Source organism: Limulus polyphemus, unplaced genomic scaffold (genome assembly GCF_000517525.1).
Source record: "Limulus polyphemus unplaced genomic scaffold, Limulus_polyphemus-2.1.2 Scaffold10589, whole genome shotgun sequence".
Classification (NCBI taxonomy): Eukaryota; Metazoa; Arthropoda; class Merostomata; order Xiphosura; family Limulidae; genus Limulus; species Limulus polyphemus.
This window is the reverse complement of record NW_013676199.1, coordinates 4,259-10,885: the sequence shown is the minus strand read 5'-3', so window position 1 is coordinate 10,885 and position 6,627 is coordinate 4,259. Positions and strand designations below refer to the sequence as shown.

At 33.8% G+C, this 6,627-nt stretch overlaps 1 pseudogene; it reads left to right on the top strand.

The window, feature by feature from the left end:
* Positions 1 to 6,627, top strand: part of LOC106476443 — an 18,547-nt pseudogene that overhangs the window by 8,214 nt on the left and 3,706 nt on the right.

The window sequence follows — 6,627 nt, the reverse complement described above, 5'->3', positions numbered from 1 at the left end:
AGCCCATAGAAACCTATAGAACAAACTGTTTTATCCATAGCTATGGGTAAAACAGTTAGTTCTATAGGTTTCTATGGGTAAAACAGTTAGTTCTATAGGTTTCTATGGGTAAAACAGTTAGTTCTATAGGTTTCTATGGGTAAAACAGTTAGTTCTATAGGTTTCCATGGGTAAAACAGTTAGTTCTATAGGTTTCTAGGGTAAAACATAGTTCTATAGGTTTCTATGGGTAAAACAGTTAGTTCTATAGGTTTCTAGGGGTAAAGCAGTTAGTTCTATAGGTTTCTATGGATAAAACAGTTTGTTCTATAGGTTTCTATGGATAAAACAGTTTGTTCTATAGGTTTCTAGGGGTAAAACCTTTAGTTCTATAGGTTTCTATGGGTAAAACCTTTAGTTCTATAGGTTTAAACCTATAGAACTAACTGTTTTACCCATAGAAACCTATAGAACTAACTGTTTTACTCAGAAAAGCCCGTAGAATTATCTGTCATAACTAATGTATTTCTTTACAGACTAACCATACATCACTGAATCTAAATGTAGTTATTTCAGTTTTTAATATTTGCCTACTCAATTAAATCTGTTTTAAAAGCTTCCTACTTAAACTGTTTGATGTACACTACAACATGGTTTGTTAAATACAAGAACAAAATAGACTAGAACGATAAACAAAATACAACCTAATAAGGCAAACAAGAACTGATAACACTGTAATGGTGGAGTGATGGCTTAAATAAGAAGCCGGTAAAGACATCATCAGGTACTGGCTAAACCATGAAGGCAAACAAGAACTGATAACATTGTAATGGTGGAGTGATGGCTTAAATAAGAAGCCGGTAAAGACATCATCAGGTACTGGCTAAACCATGAAGGCAAACAAGAACTGATAACATTGTAATGGTGGAGTGATGGCTTAAATACAAAGCCGGTAAAGACATCATCAGGTACTGGCTAAACCATGAAGGCAAACAAGAACTGATAACATTGTAATGGTGGAGTGATGGCTTAAATAAAAAGCTGGTAAAGACATCATCAGGTACTGGCTAAACCATGAAGGCAAACAAGAACTGATAACACTGTAATGGTGGAGTGATGGCTTAAATAAAAAGCTGGTAAAGACATCATCAGGTACTGGCTAAACCATGGTCATTAATAAATGAAGTATTTATGAAATGTACAGTTGCAATTATGGAGTTTCATCAAGTACCGATAGTTTCAAGTGTCGGTTATATAAAACAGTTACATTTTCTGGAGTAATAGATCGTGTCTTATTTAACTTTCTGATAATGAATACAACTCTTGTTGATTTTAATTATAAACACTGACCACTGTCTTCAGTATTTCTGTATTAAGATATTTCTGGTATTAAATATTTAAGTTGCCATTAAATGTAAGTTAAGTATAAGAAATGCATTCTTAAGAACTTATTGATTTGGTAATGTTGCATTATTTTGTAGTTGTTAAAATCAATGTAGTAAAATCTACGTGGTTAAAGTAAGCTACTTACGTTAACCAGATAATGTTAAAACTAATTTCTAAGGCAGAGAACGAGAAGTCGCAGCTGAACGTCAGACTGGAAGATTCCCAGCAGATGCTTGAAAAGACAAGAACTGAGTTGACTGACCAACACAACTGGGTGGCTAAAGTAATTGACCACATCAAGGCTTTGATTGCCCTTCACGGTAAAACGGAAGGAGAGGCCTTAGAAAGTGGCAGTGGAGAGGAAGGAGATAGGGTTTGTTTTTCCAGAAATATTTGAACCCATATTTATAATGTAGCATTTAAGAAAGCTTTTTTTTTTTCATTTCCCCTGCAACTAATTTTTTTGCAAATATTTTGTAGTGTTGCATAATTTTACTTGTTTATTTGATTACAATGTGTATGTTGTTATTACTTGAGTAACTTGCATACTTTTCATTCAGCTAACATATAGTAAGTCATAATAATGAATTGTTTATATAATGTTGATAACCAATGGTTGAAAAGAGTATAGAACTTCCTCCATCTGATAGAGTGAATATTACAGAAACTGAAGAGTTTATAGAACTTCCTCCTTCTGATAGAGTGAATATTACAGAAACTGAAGAGTGTATTGGAGAGAGGAAGTTCTATACACTCTTCAGTTTCTGTAATATTCACTCTATCAGAGAGAGGAAGTTCTATACACTCTTCAGTTTCTGTAATATTCACTCTATCAGAGGGAGGAAGTTCTATACACTCTTCAGTTTCTGTAATATTCACTCTATCAGAGAGAGGAAGTTCTATACACTCTTCAGTTTCTGTAATATTCACTCTATCATCTGAACCAAATTTAGGATGATTAATACATAAAATTTTTATGTCAAAATATTATAGTCCTACCTTCTTCCTAAGCTTTGTAACTTCATCCCTGAGTTCAGTTAAGGACTCCTCACTGCCTTGGTCAGTTGCAGCCCCCTGCTCTTGAAGACTCTGAACATCTGCCTGAAGTTCCTCAACCTTCTCAACTGCTAGCTGGTATCTCTTCTGGTGTTTCTGAAGTAGCTTCTGAAGTCGCACCAGCTCTGGGATATCCTGAGACATTGAAGATTTTGTATTATCAGTTATAATTTGTGAATTAGACATAAAAAATCAGTTTCTGTAATATTCACTCTGTCAGAGAGAGGAAGTTTTGTGTGTGTGAATATACGTGTACACGTGGGACTCTTGTGTGTGTGAATATATGTGTACACGTGGGACCCTTGTGTGTGTGAATATACGTGTACACGTGGGACCCTTGTGTGTATGTGAATATATATGTGTACACGTGGGATCCAAGGGTGTGTGAATATACATGTACATGTGGGACCCTTGTGTGTGTGGGTATACATGTTACATGATAGCAAAAGGTAAATCATTTCAGTACTGGAAGTCACCCAGTACACATAAATACTTGTGTCTTTGCAACATGGTCCCGCATGTACACGTATATTCACACACACAATGGTCCCGCATGTACACGTATATTCACACACACAATGGTCCCACGTGTACACGTATATTCACACACACAATAGTCCCATGTGTACACATATATTCACACACAATAGTCCCACGTGTACACGTATATTCACACACACACAATAGTCCCACGTGTACACGTATATTCACACACACACAATGGTCCCACGTGTACGTTGTCCAATATTGATACTCAGTAAGTCATTCAGAGAACTACATTGTTTAATATTGATACTCAGTAAGTCATTCAGAGAACTGCATTGTTTAATATTATTCTCAGTAAGTCATTCAGAAAACTACATTGTTTAATATTAATACTCAGTAATATTTATTTTTTCTGCAGTATATTTGAGATACTTGAGTAGATTTTTTCTGGTATTTTTACTCTGCCAGCTTAAACACAGAAAAATTGGTTAGTTACCATACACTTGGCCTGCTAAGTTAATCAGATTCTTGTCAATGTCAAGATTAACGTAAACGTTTTAGTACATAACAAGATATTGTATTTCTTTGTGATTGTTAAATGACAACACAAAAATGTGATGCCTAATATGTTTTTCATTAGTATTAGTCTTCTCTTAACCAAAAGCTTAATTTCATCTCCTAACCTGTAGCTTTTATGACTAGTGCTTCATTGTGATGAAATATTTTTATCCTATACTTACTTTTACTCTACTCTAGCACGTCGTTAATTAACCATCTTATGAAAGTGTTGTACGTGCTGTAAAACAATTCCTAAAGTTACGTTAAATTTTTGAAGTTTTAAAGGTGTGGGTCAGGCCCTAATATAAAAGGTATTGAAAAAATTCTATTTTAATTGGATGTAACATAGAAAGTGAACCAAACGACAATCCAACAAATGGGCTATTATGTGTATCCTATAAGAAGACATTTAAAAGCTTTTTTTGACTTGTTTATCAACACACACAAATTCAAATTCTCAGCTTGTTATCAGATTGGAGTAGAGAACAAGAGGGTGTGCAGGGTAAAAAAAAACAGATCTTACATTCTACACAATGAATGTGTTTTTTGTGATTCCAGATGGTATGAGTTTTCTTGACATAAGTGTCACTTCTCTGTTTCTCAATAGTGTTATTTCTGTTAGTTGGTTGTGACCAACTGTAAAGATACATAACAGGTCAGATTTGTATTTTCACTTACCAGAAAAGCCAAAAAATAACAACAATTGAAAATTTTTGTTTTACTTTTTATATTATATGAAAACATTGTTTCAAAACGTATAGTAATCTAGAAAACTTATTTATGTATGGTAAAAAAGTATAGAAATAACTTTTGTATTAAATTTTGAAAGTAGCAAAACAGCCATTGTCGTATTGTGTTGTTTCCTCCAATGCTTTAAGGCTTAGGTTCAATGGTTTATTTTCATTACAAAGATTTAGTTCTTCACAAAAATGCAAATGATCTGTAAGAAGCCAGCTGACCTCTGGAGCTACTCTTGTATCTTTACAAATGAGCTGTAAGAGGCCAGCTGACCTCTAGAGCTACTCTTGTATCTTTACAAATGATCTGTAAGAGGCCAGCTGACCTCTGGAGCTACTCTTGTATCTTTACAAATGAGCTGTAAGAGGCCAGCTGACCTCTGGAGCTACTCTTGTATCTTTACAAATGAGCTGTAAGAGGCCAGCTGACCTCTAGAGCTACTCTTGTATCTTTACAAATGAGCTGTAAGAGGCCAGTGATCTCTGGAGCTACTCTTGTATCTTTACAAATGAGCTGTAAGAGGCCAGCTGATCTCTGGAGCTACTCTTGTATCTTTACAAATGAGGCTGTAAGAGGCCAGCTGATCTCTGGAGCGACTCTTGTATCTTTATAATATCCATGTTGGAGGTATTGTTTCAAAATCTGTATTTCAATTCAAGGCAGAAACAAGTAATCTAGTTTTAATGGTTATATGTAATCCATTTGCCCTTCTTGTATTACCAAGTACTATGAATCCATTCCTTTTTAAAAGTGATCCATTATATATTCAAATATCTTTAAAAGTCTGTGGGCTTGCAAGAGAAGAACAAGATATATAACTATTTTAATTAAAACGTATGAATACTCATTGGAGGATTTTGGCTTTCTCATCTTTCAAGGGACTTGTACTCGTATTTTGTTATGAAAAAAATAAGAATCCTTCATTTCAAAACTAATAAAACATTAAATATGTGGATTTGTGTTTTTAATAATGTATTGTTAGTTACATTATTTCTACCTATAAGTAATACATTTGTGAAAATATATGTGTGAATAATATATAATATAAAGATATATATATACAATGTAAAATCAGTACCAAGATGATACGTTTCAACCTATTCTTATTAGATTCAAGATTATGAACAGCAGCTGACCGATACAAAAGATGACCTTTTGGTCATGGGAGAGATTGCAGGGGAAAGTCAAAACAGTCTTAGTGTTACACAGGTAGGTATCATTTTATTTGTATGTAAGTGAATATCATGATTTGATTTATGTATAACAAACTTTATATTAAAATGACGATGCAGAAAGCTTGACTGTGCAGGTTGTGTTTGTGTGTAAAGACAAGCATTTATAGGTTGTTAAAATAATTATTTTTATGGCATGTCAGAGATTCTGCATTAATAGTAACATTAGTTTTTCTTTAGTGTATTTCCATCTAACATCAGTAGGGATTGTTGTGTTCAGTTCCATCAGTATTTTCAAGTTAACATTTGTTTGTTTTATTATAGTAAATGATACTGTAAAACTGTTCACAGTACATCTTCTGATAATGCTTGATATCTGTTAGTGTGATCCGTACGGTCGATGATGATAGTATAACTGGTGTATTTTTCATATTCTATAGTATAGGGGTAGGTGAACTCGTAAGAGAAAGATTTAAGGCTGGAATTTTCGAACACTGTTCTTAATTAAGTATTAAAATTTATATTCACTACACTTCATTTTAAGGAGTTATATAAGGTTTCTTTAAAAGAATAATATATACAGTGTCAAAATGAAGACTCTGTAACATAATTGTGTATTTTTATAATATTGTAACATAATTCTGTGTATTTTTATCACTTTTGTCTTGAGTTAGATATTATATTAGCTCCAAATGTGTCTACTTATAAATCTGAACGTCTAATCAACTTGAAAAGTTCAACAGTCTTGTTTGTTTTCACAGGAGAACCTGGTCACTGTATCAGAATTAAGTCAACTGTACCATCATGTTTGTATGACAACAGTCTTGTTTGTTTTCACAGGAGAACCTGGTCACTGTATCAGAATTAAGTCAACTGTACCATCATGTTTGTATGACAATAGTCTTGTCTGTTTTCACAGGAGTACCTGGTTACTGTATCAGAATTAACTCAACTGTACCGTCATGTTTGTATGACAACAGTCTTGTCTGTTTTCACAGGAGAAACTTGTCACTGTATCAGAATTAAGTCAACTGTACCGTCATGTTTGTATGACAACAGTCTTGTCTGTTTTCACAGGAGTACCTGGTTACTGTATCAGAATTAACTCAACTGTACTGTCATGTTTGTATGACAACAGTCTTGTCTGTTTTCACAGGAGAACCTGGTCACTGTATCTGAAGTAACTCAACTGTACTGTCATGTTTGTATGACAACAGTCTTGTCTATTTTCACAGGAGAACCTTGTCACTGT